At 33.3% G+C, this 15,884-nt stretch overlaps 4 non-coding genes across 4 annotated transcripts; all 4 read left to right on the top strand.

The window, feature by feature from the left end:
• The first annotated feature begins 941 nt into the window (after positions 1–941).
• Positions 942–1,013, top strand: TRNAQ-CUG (transfer RNA glutamine (anticodon CUG)). The gene has a single exon. It is a non-coding gene; the product is annotated as a tRNA-Gln (tRNA).
• Positions 1,014–3,458: 2,445 nt separating this feature from the next.
• On the top strand, positions 3,459–3,530 carry TRNAQ-CUG (transfer RNA glutamine (anticodon CUG)). Its single transcript has one exon. It is a non-coding gene; the product is annotated as a tRNA-Gln (tRNA).
• A 2,445-nt stretch (positions 3,531–5,975) lies between these two features.
• Positions 5,976–6,047, top strand: TRNAQ-CUG (transfer RNA glutamine (anticodon CUG)). The gene has a single exon. It is a non-coding gene; the product is annotated as a tRNA-Gln (tRNA).
• A 7,479-nt stretch (positions 6,048–13,526) lies between these two features.
• Positions 13,527–13,598, top strand: TRNAQ-CUG (transfer RNA glutamine (anticodon CUG)). The gene has a single exon. It is a non-coding gene; the product is annotated as a tRNA-Gln (tRNA).
• The last annotated feature ends 2,286 nt before the right edge of the window (positions 13,599–15,884 follow it).

Genomic DNA, 15,884 nt, shown 5'->3' with positions numbered 1-15,884 from the left:
ATATGTCCAGAAATTGAGATAGTCACTTTTTACTCAGTATTGATCCAACAATACAGTTTATGTATATAAAGCATATCATATGATTTGTGAACAATGTTCAAAAATTAGAATTTGATCAGTACCTGTGATGCCTCCGACCAAAAGCTTATATTTTACGATTGGAGATCAACTGTTGTAAATCAGCATGAAAAACATTTTCTTTTCACGATTTCCATACTAATATAAAACAACATTTTTACTAGCTGAATGAGATCATCATTTGGGTTCCTCTATGTTTGATTGAAGAAAACTTCTCATTCAAAATGTGTTATTTTCGCCTTATCAATAGCGGGAAAGCTTAAAAAAGTGATGCTGTGAATCACCCATCTGAAATGCGTTTGAGAAAATCAGAATATGATTTTATAATGGCTAACTACTTTGTGAAGAAATTTGATGTCAAAGTATTTTAAAGTTTGTATTGATGTAACTTGTTCAAGCTGATGGACATTTTGAAAGCATTCAATAATTGACTCTTTCAACCTACTGGTGTTGGATTTGAGCTATCAATGAACAAAGATGAAGAAATGGAAAAGCTCAAGAGTAATAAAAAAAGTCCCTCCAAGGTTTCAAATCGGATCATTGGATGCAAAGTCCAAATTGCCAACCATTGCTCTATGGAGCCACCCATGCAGGAGACAGAGACATTGCTTCAGTAGTCTGGAAATGTAGACTGTTTTATTATGCTACAGGCAAAGATGAACAGTGTGATATAACTTTTATATTCAAATAAACATTTGAATATTTAACACTTTTATAGAGAATATAGCTGAAAAGAATCAAATCACATTAAAGCTCTATCCACTATGACCATTCAAATGAGATATCTTTTTATCAATATAAGAGAAGGCCATCACTGATGCGCTCTCTTTTGTCTCAATGGAAAAGTCACTCTTGTGTGAGAGGGTTCCATGGTGTAATGGTTAGCACTCTGGACTCTGAATCCAGCGATCCGAGTTCAAATCTCGGTGGGACCTACTACAATTATGAGATTCACTGTTTAACTCATTTTTTAGAATTTGGTCTAGAAAAAACATAATATCAATGTTTTATACTGATGCGTATGAACGCATAAGTATGTATAGATGCATACATAGCTTTATCCGTCTAGATAGCTGTTAGACAATATGAACATATCAATTATTCATTAACATAGATATTGAAGCTGAACCTAGAAACTGTTCTTTCACATCCACATTGTAAACATGAGTTTATTTTCCTTTCTCATCTATATGGCCAGTAATGAGATAGTTCATTTTTGCTGATTTCTTAGCTGACAACATGCTGGACTTACACAGTGCATTTCATTGTGAATGTCTTTAAAAGTGAATTTCAGATTCACACCTTTGACATGTCTTTCAAAAGATTCAACTTTTTTGGTTGTGGATTTACTGTTGAAAATCAGTGTGTAAAATCTTTGTACGTCTGAATTTCAAGATTATTATTCAAACTGCACATCTTCGGTCCCCTTAATACAAAGTTTGACTCCTCAAGTTTTGTTTTAATGAATGCTTTGCAATGAAAAAGTTCCTTGTTCCCCTTAACAATAACAGTAAGATTTTAAAAAGTAATGTCTTGCATCAGGCCCCTGTGATGAGTTTGAGAAACCAGAGTGAGTTTGTAAAATCTCTCATTATTTTGAGCCATTTAGTTTCCAGGTATTGTACAATTTCTATTATTTGCTCACATCTAATAAACTTTTAGAGTATAATCAATAAATTAATTGTTCACCCTACCGGTATTAGATATGTGATATTAATGAATACACTTGAAAGAAAATGATTTGGTCAAGAGTCATAAAATGGTCCCACCAAGATTTGAACTCGGATCATTGGATTCAAAGTCCAAAGTGCTAACCATTACACCATGGAACCTCCTATGTGAAAGGAACATAAACTGCTGCAGGAATGTGGAAATGTCAAAGTTTTTAATATTCTACTGTCAAAGAGAAACTGAATTGGATTGCTTTCCTATTCTGGTAAACTTTTGCATATTGAACTATGTTGGGGAAGGATGTTGCCCAAAAGACTCAAATAACGTTATAACTCTGTTGAACAGTGGTTTTTATGTGAGATAATATTTTTCAATGAAAGATAAGTTGCCCCCTGAGGCAAATCTCTTCTGTCAAAATGGAAAGCTCACCCTGGTACGGGAGGGTGGATGGTGTCATGGTTAGCACTCTGGACTCTGAAAACAGGGATCTGAGTACAAATTTCAGTGGGACTTATCTGAACTTTACAATTTTCTTTTCCATTCAGTTCTTAGAAGTTTTATTTGGAACAACATCACATTTACTTATAAACATGTAAAAATCAACCTGTACATATGTATCTCTGTATATATAGCTAGATGTCTCTGTATATTTATAGGAAAATATAAACATATAGATTATAAAAATAAATATAATTAGTGGAGGTGAAAATCATGAACAGTTGTTGCCTCTCAGCATTTGAAACATGAGTTTCTACTTCTTTCACTTTTATATGTCCAGAAATTGAGATAGTCACTTTTTACTCAGTATTGATCCAACAATACAGTTTATGTATATAAAGCATATCATATGATTTGTGAACAATGTTCAAAAATTAGAATTTGATCAGTACCTGTGATGCCTCCGACCAAAAGCTTATATTTTACGATTGGAGATCAACTGTTGTAAATCAGCATGAAAAACATTTTCTTTTCACGATTTCCATACTAATATAAAACAACATTTTTACTAGCTGAATGAGATCATCATTTGGGTTCCTCTATGTTTGATTGAAGAAAACTTCTCATTCAAAATGTGTTATTTTCGCCTTATCAATAGCGGGAAAGCTTAAAAAAGTGATGCTGTGAATCACCCATCTGAAATGCGTTTGAGAAAATCAGAATATGATTTTATAATGGCTAACTACTTTGTGAAGAAATTTGATGTCAAAGTATTTTAAAGTTTGTATTGATGTAACTTGTTCAAGCTGATGGACATTTTGAAAGCATTCAATAATTGACTCTTTCAACCTACTGGTGTTGGATTTGAGCTATCAATGAACAAAGATGAAGAAATGGAAAAGCTCAAGAGTAATAAAAAAAGTCCCTCCAAGGTTTCAAATCGGATCATTGGATGCAAAGTCCAAATTGCCAACCATTGCTCTATGGAGCCACCCATGCAGGAGACAGAGACATTGCTTCAGTAGTCTGGAAATGTAGACTGTTTTATTATGCTACAGGCAAAGATGAACAGTGTGATATAACTTTTATATTCAAATAAACATTTGAATATTTAACACTTTTATAGAGAATATAGCTGAAAAGAATCAAATCACATTAAAGCTCTATCCACTATGACCATTCAAATGAGATATCTTTTTATCAATATAAGAGAAGGCCATCACTGATGCGCTCTCTTTTGTCTCAATGGAAAAGTCACTCTTGTGTGAGAGGGTTCCATGGTGTAATGGTTAGCACTCTGGACTCTGAATCCAGCGATCCGAGTTCAAATCTCGGTGGGACCTACTACAATTATGAGATTCACTGTTTAACTCATTTTTTTGAATTTGGTCTAGAAAAAACATAATATCAATGTTTTATACTGATGCGTATGAACGCATAAGTATGTATAGATGCATACATAGCTTTATCCGTCTAGATACCTGTTAGACAATATGAACATATCAATTATTCATTAACATAAATATTGAAGCTGAACCTAGAAACTGTTCTTTCACATCCACATTGTAAACATGAGTTTATTTTCCTTTCTCATCTATATGGCCAGTAATGAGATAGTTCATTTTTGCTGATTTCTTAGCTGACAACATGCTGGACTTACACAGTGCATTTCATTGTGAATGTCTTTAAAAGTGAATTTCAGATTCACACCTTTGACATGTCTTTCAAAAGATTCAACTTTTTTGGTTGTGGATTTACTGTTGAAAATCAGTGTGTAAAATCTTTGTACGTCTGAATTTCAAGATTATTATTCAAACTGCACATCTTCGGTCCCCGTAATACAAAGTTTGACTCCTCAAGTTTTGTTTTAATGAATGTTTTGCAATGAAAAAGTTCCTTGTTCCCCTTAACAATAACAGTAAGATTTTAAAAAGTAATGTCTTGCATCAGGCCCCTGTGATGAGTTTGAGAAACCAGAGTGAGTTTGTAAAATCTCTCATTATTTTGAGCCATTTAGTTTCCAGGTATTGTAAAATTTCTATTATTTGCTCACATCTAATAAACTTTTAGAGTATAATCAATAAATTAATTGTTCACCCTACCGGTATTAGATATGTGATATTAATGAATACACTTGAAAGAAAATGATTTGGTCAAGAGTCATAAAATGGTCCCACCAAGATTTGAACTCGGATCATTGGATTCAAAGTCCAAAGTGCTAACCATTACACCATGGAACCTCCTATGTGAAAGGAACATAAACTGCTGCAGGAATGTGGAAATGTCAAAGTTTTTAATATTCTACTGTCAAAGAGAAACTGAATTGGATTGCTTTCCTATTCTGGTAAACTTTTGCATATTGAACTATGTTGGGGAAGGATGTTGCCCAAAAGACTCAAATAACGTTATAACTCTGTTGAACAGTGGTTTTTATGTGAGATAATATTTTTCAATGAAAGATAAGTTGCCCCCTGAGGCAAATCTCTTCTGTCAAAATGGAAAGCTCACCCTGGTACGGGAGGGTGGATGGTGTCATGGTTAGCACTCTGGACTCTGAAAACAGGGATCTGAGTACAAATTTCAGTGGGACTTATCTGAACTTTACAATTTTCTTTTCCATTCAGTTCTTAGAAGTTTTATTTGGAACAACATCACATTTACTTATAAACATGTAAAAATCAACCTGTACATATGTATCTCTGTATATATAGCTAGATGTCTCTGTATATTTATAGGAAAATATAAACATATAGATTATAAAAATAAATATAATTAGTGGAGGTGAAAATCATGAACAGTTGTTGCCTCTCAGCATTTGAAACATGAGTTTCTACTTCTTTCACTTTTATATGTCCAGAAATTGAGATAGTCACTTTTTACTCAGTATTGATCCAACAATACAGTTTATGTATATAAAGCATATCATATGATTTGTGAACAATGTTCAAAAATTAGAATTTGATCAGTACCTGTGATGCCTCCGACCAAAAGCTTATATTTTACGATTGGAGATCAACTGTTGTAAATCAGCATGAAAAACATTTTCTTTTCACGATTTCCATACTAATATAAAACAACATTTTTACTAGCTGAATGAGATCATCATTTGGGTTCCTCTATGTTTGATTGAAGAAAACTTCTCATTCAAAATGTGTTATTTTCGCCTTATCAATAGCGGGAAAGCTTAAAAAAGTGATGCTGTGAATCACCCATCTGAAATGCGTTTGAGAAAATCAGAATATGATTTTATAATGGCTAACTACTTTGTGAAGAAATTTGATGTCAAAGTATTTTAAAGTTTGTATTGATGTAACTTGTTCAAGCTGATGGACATTTTGAAAGCATTCAATAATTGACTCTTTCAACCTACTGGTGTTGGATTTGAGCTATCAATGAACAAAGATGAAGAAATGGAAAAGCTCAAGAGTAATAAAAAAAGTCCCTCCAAGGTTTCAAATCGGATCATTGGATGCAAAGTCCAAATTGCCAACCATTGCTCTATGGAGCCACCCATGCAGGAGACAGAGACATTGCTTCAGTAGTCTGGAAATGTAGACTGTTTTATTATGCTACAGGCAAAGATGAACAGTGTGATATAACTTTTATATTCAAATAAACATTTGAATATTTAACACTTTTATAGAGAATATAGCTGAAAAGAATCAAATCACATTAAAGCTCTATCCACTATGACCATTCAAATGAGATATCTTTTTATCAATATAAGAGAAGGCCATCCCTGATGCGCTCTCTTTTGTCTCAATGGAAAAGTCACTCTTGTGTGAGAGGGTTCCATGGTGTAATGGTTAGCACTCTGGACTCTGAATCCAGCGATCCGAGTTCAAATCTCGGTGGGACCTACTACAATTATGAGATTCACTGTTTAACTCATTTTTTTGAATTTGGTCTAGAAAAAACATAATATCAATGTTTTATACTGATGCGTATGAACGCATAAGTATGTATAGATGCATACATAGCTTTATCCGTCTAGATACCTGTTAGACAATATGAACATATCAATTATTCATTAACATAAATATTGAAGCTGAACCTAGAAACTGTTCTTTCACATCCACATTGTAAACATGAGTTTATTTTCCTTTCTCATCTATATGGCCAGTAATGAGATAGTTCATTTTTGCTGATTTCTTAGCTGACAACATGCTGGACTTACACAGTGCATTTCATTGTGAATGTCTTTAAAAGTGAATTTCAGATTCACACCTTTGACATGTCTTTCAAAAGATTCAACTTTTTTGGTTGTGGATTTACTGTTGAAAATCAGTGTGTAAAATCTTTGTACGTCTGAATTTCAAGATTATTATTCAAACTGCACATCTTCGGTCCCCGTAATACAAAGTTTGACTCCTCAAGTTTTGTTTTAATGAATGTTTTGCAATGAAAAAGTTCCTTGTTCGCCTTAACAATAACAGTAAGATTTTAAAAAGTAATGTCTTGCATCAGGCCCCTGTGATGAGTTTGAGAAACCAGAGTGAGTTTGTAAAATCTCTCATTATTTTGAGCCATTTAGTTTCCAGGTATTGAAAAATTTCTATTATTTGCTCACATCTAATAAACTTTTAGAGTATAATCAATAAATTAATTGTTCACCCTACCGGTATTAGATATGTGATATTAATGAATACACTTGAAAGAAAATGATTTGGTCAAGAGTCATAAAATGGTCCCACCGCGATTTGAACTCGGATCATTGGATTCAAAGTCCAAAGTGCTAACCATTACACCATGGAACCTCCTATGTGAAAGGAGCATAAACTGCTGCAGGAATGTGGAAATGTCAAAGTTTTTAATATTCTACTGTCTAAGAGAAACTGAATTGGATTGCTTTCCTATTCTGGTAAACTTTCGCATATTGAACTATGTTGGGGAAGGATGTTGCCCAAAAGACTCAAATAACGTTATAACTCTGTTGAACAGTGGTTTTTATGTGAGATAATATTTTTCAATGAAAGATAAGTTGCCCCCTGAGGCAAATCTCTTCTGTCAAAATGGAAAGCTCACCCTGGTACGGGAGGGTGGATGGTGTCATGGTTAGCACTCTGGACTCTGAAAACAGGGATCTGAGTACAAATTTCAGTGGGACTTATCTGAACTTTACAATTTTCTTTTCCATTCAGTTCTTAGAAGTTTTATTTGGAACAACATCACATTTTCTTATAAACATTTAAAAATCAACCTGTACATATGTATCTCTGTATATATAGCTATATGTCTCTGTATATTTATAGGAAAATATAAACATATAGATTATAACAATAAATATAATTAGTGGAGGTGAAAATCATGAACAGTTGTTGCCTCTCAGCATTTGAAACATGAGTTTCTACTTCTTTCTCTTTTATATGTCCTGAAATTGAGATAGTCACTTTTTACTCTGTATTGATCCAACAATACAGTTTATGTATATAAAGCATATCATATGATTTGTGAACAATGTTCAAAAATTAGAATTTGATCAGTACCTGTGATGCCTCCGACCAAAAGCTTATATTTTACGATTGGAGATCAACTGTTGTAAATCAGCATGAAAAACATTTTCTTTTCACGATTTCCATACTAATATAAAACAACATTTTTACTAGCTGAATGAGATCATCATTTGGGTTCCTCTATGTTTGATTGAAGAAAACTTCTCATTCAAAATGTGCTATTTTCGCCTTATCAATAGCGGGAAAGCTTAAAAAAGTGATGCTGTGAATCACCCATCTGAAATGCGTTTGAGAAAATCAGAATATGATTTTATAATGGCTAACTACTTTGTGAAGAAATTTGATGTCAAAGTATTTTAAAGTTTGTATTGATGTAACTTGTTCAAGCTGATGGACATTTTGAAAGCATTCAATAATTGACTCTTTCAACCTACTGGTGTTGGATTTGAGCTATCAATGAACAAAGATGAAGAAATGGAAAAGCTCAAGAGTAATAAAAAATGTCCCTCCAAGGTTTCAAATCGGATCATTGGATGCAAAGTCCAAATTGCCAACCATTGCTCTATGGAGCCACCCATGCAGGAGACAGAGACATTGCTTCAGTAGTCTGGAAATGTAGACTGTTTTATTATGCTACAGGCAAAGATGAACATTGTGATATAACTTTTATATTCAGATAAACATTTGAATATTTAACACTTTTATAGAGAATATAGCTGAAAAGAATCAAATCACATTAAAGCTCTATCCACTATGACCATTCAAATGAGATATCTTTTTATCAATATAAGAGAAGGCCATCACTGATGCGCTCTCTTTTGTCTCAATGGAAAAGTCACTCTTGTGTGAGAGGGTTCCATGGTGTAATGGTTAGCACTCTGGACTCTGAATCCAGCGATCCGAGTTCAAATCTCGCTGGGACCTACTACAATTATGAGATTCACTGTTTAACTCATTTTTTAGAATTTGGTCTAGAAAAAACATAATATCAATGTTTTATACTGATGCGTATGAACGCATAAGTATGTATAGATGCATACATAGCTTTATCCGTCTAGATAGCTGTTAGACAATATGAACATATCAATTATTCATTAATATAAATATTGAAGCTGAACCTAGAAACTGTTCTTTCACATCCACATTGTAAACATGAGTTTATTTTCCTTTCTCATCTATATGGCCAGTAATGAGATAGTTCATTTTTGCTGATTTCTTAGCTGACAACATGCTGGACTTACACAGTGCATTTCATTGTGAATGTCTTTAAAAGTGAATTTCAGATTCACACCTTTGACATGTCTTTCAAAAGATTCAACTTTTTTGGTTGTGGATTTACTGTTGAAAATCAGTGTGTAAAATCTTTGTACGTCTGAATTTCAAGATTATTATTCAAACTGCACATCTTCGGTCCCCGTAATACAAAGTTTGACTCCTCAAGTTTTGTTTTAATGAATGTTTTGCAATGAAAAAGTTCCTTGTTCGCCTTAACAATAACAGTAAGATTTTAAAAAGTAATGTCTTGCATCAGGCCCCTGTGATGAGTTTGAGAAACCAGAGTGAGTTTGTAAAATCTCTCATTATTTTGAGCCATTTAGTTTCCAGGTATTGAAAAATTTCTATTATTTGCTCACATCTAATAAACTTTTAGAGTATAATCAATAAATTAATTGTTCACCCTACCGGTATTAGATATGTGATATTAATGAATACACTTGAAAGAAAATGATTTGGTCAAGAGTCATAAAATGGTCCCACCGCGATTTGAACTCGGATCATTGGATTCAAAGTCCAAAGTGCTAACCATTACACCATGGAACCTCCTATGTGAAAGGAGCATAAACTGCTGCAGGAATGTGGAAATGTCAAAGTTTTTAATATTCTACTGTCTAAGAGAAACTGAATTGGATTGCTTTCCTATTCTGGTAAACTTTCGCATATTGAACTATGTTGGGGAAGGATGTTGCCCAAAAGACTCAAATAACGTTATAACTCTGTTGAACAGTGGTTTTTATGTGAGATAATATTTTTCAATGAAAGATAAGTTGCCCCCTGAGGCAAATCTCTTCTGTCAAAATGGAAAGCTCACCCTGGTACGGGAGGGTGGATGGTGTCATGGTTAGCACTCTGGACTCTGAAAACAGGGATCTGAGTACAAATTTCAGTGGGACTTATCTGAACTTTACAATTTTCTTTTCCATTCAGTTCTTAGAAGTTTTATTTGGAACAACATCACATTTTCTTATAAACATTTAAAAATCAACCTGTACATATGTATCTCTGTATATATAGCTATATGTCTCTGTATATTTATAGGAAAATATAAACATATAGATTATAACAATAAATATAATTAGTGGAGGTGAAAATCATGAACAGTTGTTGCCTCTCAGCATTTGAAACATGAGTTTCTACTTCTTTCTCTTTTATATGTCCTGAAATTGAGATAGTCACTTTTTACTCTGTATTGATCCAACAATACAGTTTATGTATATAAAGCATATCATATGATTTGTGAACAATGTTCAAAAATTAGAATTTGATCAGTACCTGTGATGCCTCCGACCAAAAGCTTATATTTTACGATTGGAGATCAACTGTTGTAAATCAGCATGAAAAACATTTTCTTTTCACGATTTCCATACTAATATAAAACAACATTTTTACTAGCTGAATGAGATCATCATTTGGGTTCCTCTATGTTTGATTGAAGAAAACTTCTCATTCAAAATGTGCTATTTTCGCCTTATCAATAGCGGGAAAGCTTAAAAAAGTGATGCTGTGAATCACCCATCTGAAATGCGTTTGAGAAAATCAGAATATGATTTTATAATGGCTAACTACTTTGTGAAGAAATTTGATGTCAAAGTATTTTAAAGTTTGTATTGATGTAACTTGTTCAAGCTGATGGACATTTTGAAAGCATTCAATAATTGACTCTTTCAACCTACTGGTGTTGGATTTGAGCTATCAATGAACAAAGATGAAGAAATGGAAAAGCTCAAGAGTAATAAAAAATGTCCCTCCAAGGTTTCAAATCGGATCATTGGATGCAAAGTCCAAATTGCCAACCATTGCTCTATGGAGCCACCCATGCAGGAGACAGAGACATTGCTTCAGTAGTCTGGAAATGTAGACTGTTTTATTATGCTACAGGCAAAGATGAACATTGTGATATAACTTTTATATTCAGATAAACATTTGAATATTTAACACTTTTATAGAGAATATAGCTGAAAAGAATCAAATCACATTAAAGCTCTATCCACTATGACCATTCAAATGAGATATCTTTTTATCAATATAAGAGAAGGCCATCACTGATGCGCTCTCTTTTGTCTCAATGGAAAAGTCACTCTTGTGTGAGAGGGTTCCATGGTGTAATGGTTAGCACTCTGGACTCTGAATCCAGCGATCCGAGTTCAAATCTCGCTGGGACCTACTACAATTATGAGATTCACTGTTTAACTCATTTTTTAGAATTTGGTCTAGAAAAAACATAATATCAATGTTTTATACTGATGCGTATGAACGCATAAGTATGTATAGATGCATACATAGCTTTATCCGTCTAGATAGCTGTTAGACAATATGAACATATCAATTATTCATTAACATAAATATTGAAGCTGAACCTAGAAACTGTTCTTTCACATCCACATTGTAAACATGAGTTTATTTTCCTTTCTCATCTATATGGCCAGTAATGAGATAGTTCATTTTTGCTGATTTCTTAGCTGACAACATGCTGGACTTACACAGTGCATTTCATTGTGAATGTCTTTAAAAGAGAATTTCAGATTCACACCTTTGACATGTCTTTCAAAAGATTCAACTTTTTTGGTTGTGGATTTACTGTTGAAAATCAGTGTGTAAAATCTTTGTACGTCTGAATTTCAAGATTATTATTCAAACTGCACATCTTCGGTCCCCGTAATACAAAGTTTGACTCCTCAAGTTTTGTTTTAATGAATGTTTTGCAATGAAAAAGTTCCTTGTTCGCCTTAACAATAACAGTAAGATTTTAAAAAGTAATGTCTTGCATCAGGCCCCTGTGATGAGTTTGAGAAACCAGAGTGAGTTTGTTAAATCTCTCATTATTTTGAGCCATTTAGTTTCCAGGTATTGAAAAATTTCTATTATTTGCTCACATCTAATAAACTTTTAGAGTATAATCAATAAATTAATTGTTCACCCTACCGGTATTAGATATGTGATATTAATGAATACACTTGAAAGAAAATGATTTGGTCAAGAGTCATAAAATGGTCCCACCGCAATTTGAACTCGGATCATTGGATTCAAAGTCCAAAGTGCTAACCATTACACCATGGAACCTCCTATGTGAAAGGAGCATAAACTGCTGCAGGAATGTGGAAATGTCAAAGTTTTTAATATTCTACTGTCTAAGAGAAACTGAATTGGATTGCTTTCCTATTCTGGTAAACTTTTGCATATTGAACTATGTTGGGGAAGGATGTTGCCCAAAAGACTCAAATAACGTTATAACTCTGTTGAACAGTGGTTTTTATGTGAGATAATATTTTTCAATGAAAGATAAGTTGCCCCCTGAGGCAAATCTCTTCTGTCAAAATGGAAAGCTCACCCTGGTACGGGAGGGTGGATGGTGTCATGGTTAGCACTCTGGACTCTGAAAACAGGGATCTGAGTACAAATTTCAGTGGGACTTATCTGAACTTTACAATTTTCTTTTCCATTCAGTTCTTAGAAGTTTTATTTGGAACAACATCACATTTACTTATAAACATGTAAAAATCAACCTGTACATATGTATCTCTGTATATATAGCTATATGTCTCTGTATATTTATAGGAAAATATAAACATATAGATTATAACAATAAATATAATTAGTGGAGGTGAAAATCATGAAGAGTTGTTGCCTCTCAGCATTTGAAACATGAGTTTCTACTTCTTTCTCTTTTATATGTCCTGAAATTGAGATAGTCACTTTTTACTCAGTATTGATCCAACAATACAGTTTATGTATATAAAGCATATCATATGATTTGTGAACAATGTTCAAAAATTAGAATTTGATCAGTACCTGTGATGCCTCCGACCAAAAGCTTATATTTTACGATTGGAGATCAACTGTTGTAAATCAGCATGAAAAACATTTTCTTTTCACGATTTCCATACTAATATAAAACAACATTTTTACTAGCTGAATGAGATCATCATTTGGGTTCCTCTATGTTTGATTGAAGAAAACTTCTCATTCAAAATGTGCTATTTTCGCCTTATCAATAGCGGGAAAGCTTAAAAAAGTGATGCTGTGAATCACCCATCTGAAATGCGTTTGAGAAAATCAGAATATGATTTTATAATGGCTAACTACTTTGTGAAGAAATTTGATGTCAAAGTATTTTAAAGTTTGTATTGATGTAACTTGTTCAAGCTGATGGACATTTTGAAAGCATTCAATAATTGACTCTTTCAACCTACTGGTGTTGGATTTGAGCTATCAATGAACAAAGATGAAGAAATGGAAAAGCTCAAGAGTAATAAAAAATGTCCCTCCAAGGTTTCAAATCGGATCATTGGATGCAAAGTCCAAATTGCCAACCATTGCTCTATGGAGCCACCCATGCAGGAGACAGAGACATTGCTTCAGTAGTCTGGAAATGTAGACTGTTTTATTATGCTACAGGCAAAGATGAACATTGTGATATAACTTTTATATTCAGATAAACATTTGAATATTTAACACTTTTATAGAGAATATAGCTGAAAAGAATCAAATCACATTAAAGCTCTATCCACTATGACCATTCAAATGAGATATCTTTTTATCAATATAAGAGAAGGCCATCACTGATGCGCTCTCTTTTGTCTCAATGGAAAAGTCACTCTTGTGTAAGAGGGTTCCATGGTGTAATGGTTAGCACTCTGGACTCTGAATCCAGCGATCCGAGTTCAAATCTCGGTGGGACCTACTACAATTATGAGATTCACTGTTTAGCTCATTTTTTAGAATTTGGTCTAGAAAAAACATAATATCAATGTTTTATACTGATGCGTATGAACGCATAAGTATGTATAGATGCATACATAGCTTTATCCGTCTAGATAGCTGTTAGACAATATGAACATATCAATTATTCATTAACATAAATATTGAAGCTGAACCTAGAAACTGTTCTTTCACATCCACATTGTAAACATGAGTTTATTTTCCTTTCTCATCTATATGGCCAGTAATGAGATAGTTCATTTTTGCTGATTTCTTAGCTGACAACATGCTGGACTTACACAGTGCATTTCATTGTGAATGTCTTTAAAAGTGAATTTCAGATTCACACCTTTGACATGTCTTTCAAAAGATTCAACTTTTTTGGTTGTGGATTTACTGTTGAAAATCAGTGTGTAAAATCTTTGTACGTCTGAATTTCAAGATTATTATTCAAACTGCACATCTTCGGTCCCCTTAATAAAAAGTTTGACTCCTCAAGTTTTGTTTTAATGAATGCTTTGCAATGAAAAAGTTCCTTGTTCCCCTTAACAATAACAGTAAGATTTTAAAAAGTAATGTCTTGCATCAGGCCCCTGTGATGAGTTTGAGAAACCAGAGTGAGTTTGTAAAATCTCTCATTATTTTGAGCCATTTAGTTTCCAGGTATTGTAAAATTTCTATTATTTGCTCACATCTAATAAACTTTTAGAGTATAATCAATAAATTAATTGTTCACCCTACCGGTATTAGATATGTGATATTAATGAATACACTTGAAAGAAAATGATTTGGTCAAGAGTCATAAAATGGTCCCACCGCAATTTGAACTCGGATCATTGGATTCAAAGTCCAAAGTGCTAACCATTACACCATGGAACCTCCTATGTGAAAGGAGCATAAACTGCTGCAGGAATGTGGAAATGTCAAAGTTTTTAATATTCTACTGTCTAAGAGAAACTGAATTGGATTGCTTTCCTATTCTGGTAAACTTTTGCATATTGAACTATGTTGGGGAAGGATGTTGCCCAAAAGACTCAAATAACGTTATAACTCTGTTGAACAGTGGTTTTTATGTGAGATAATATTTTTCAATGAAAGATAAGTTGCCCCCTGAGGCAAATCTCTTCTGTCAAAATGGAAAGCTCACCCTGGTACGGGAGGGTGGATGGTGTCATGGTTAGCACTCTGGACTCTGAAAACAGGGATCTGAGTACAAATTTCAGTGGGACTTATCTGAACTTTACAATTTTCTTTTCCATTCAGTTCTTAGAAGTTTTATTTGGAACAACATCACATTTACTTATAAACATGTAAAAATCAACCTGTACATATGTATCTCTGTATATATAGCTATATGTCTCTGTATATTTATAGGAAAATATAAACATATAGATTATAACAATAAATATAATTAGTGGAGGTGAAAATCATGAACAGTTGTTGCCTCTCAGCATTTGAAACATGAGTTTCTACTTCTTTCTCTTTTATATGTCCTGAAATTGAGATAGTCACTTTTTACTCAGTATTGATCCAACAATACAGTTTATGTATATAAAGCATATCATATGATTTGTGAACAATGTTCAAAAATTAGAATTTGATCAGTACCTGTGATGCCTCCGACCAAAAGCTTATATTTTACGATTGGAGATCAACTGTTGTAAATCAGCATGAAAAACATTTTCTTTTCACGATTTCCATACTAATATAAAACAACATTTTTACTAGCTGAATGAGATCATCATTTGGGTTCCTCTATGTTTGATTGAAGAAAACTTCTCATTCAAAATGTGCTATTTTCGCCTTATCAATAGCGGGAAAGCTTAAAAAAGTGATGCTGTGAATCACCCATCTGAAATGCGTTTGAGAAAATCAGAATATGATTTTATAATGGCTAACTACTTTGTGAAGAAATTTGATGTCAAAGTATTTTAAAGTTTGTATTGATGTAACTTGTTCAAGCTGATGGACATTTTGAAAGCATTCAATAATTGACTCTTTCAACCTACTGGTGTTGTATTTGAGCTATCAATGAACAAAGATGAAGAAATGGAAAAGCTCAAGAGTAATAAAAAATGTCCCTCCAAGGTTTCAAATCGGATCATTGGATGCAAAGTCCAAATTGCCAACCATTGCTCTATGGAGCCACCCATGCAGGAGACAGAGACATTGCTTCAGTAGTCTGGAAATGTAGACTGTTTTATTATGCTACAGGCAAAGATGAACAGTGTGATATAACTTTTATATTCAAATAAACATTTGAATATT

The sequence above is a fragment of the Triturus cristatus genome, chromosome 5_2, assembly GCF_964204655.1.
Source record: "Triturus cristatus chromosome 5_2, aTriCri1.1, whole genome shotgun sequence".
In the NCBI taxonomy this organism is placed as follows: Eukaryota; Metazoa; Chordata; class Amphibia; order Caudata; family Salamandridae; genus Triturus; species Triturus cristatus.
The sequence above is the reverse complement of the archived record's forward strand: the minus strand, read 5'-3'. Positions and strand labels throughout refer to the sequence as shown.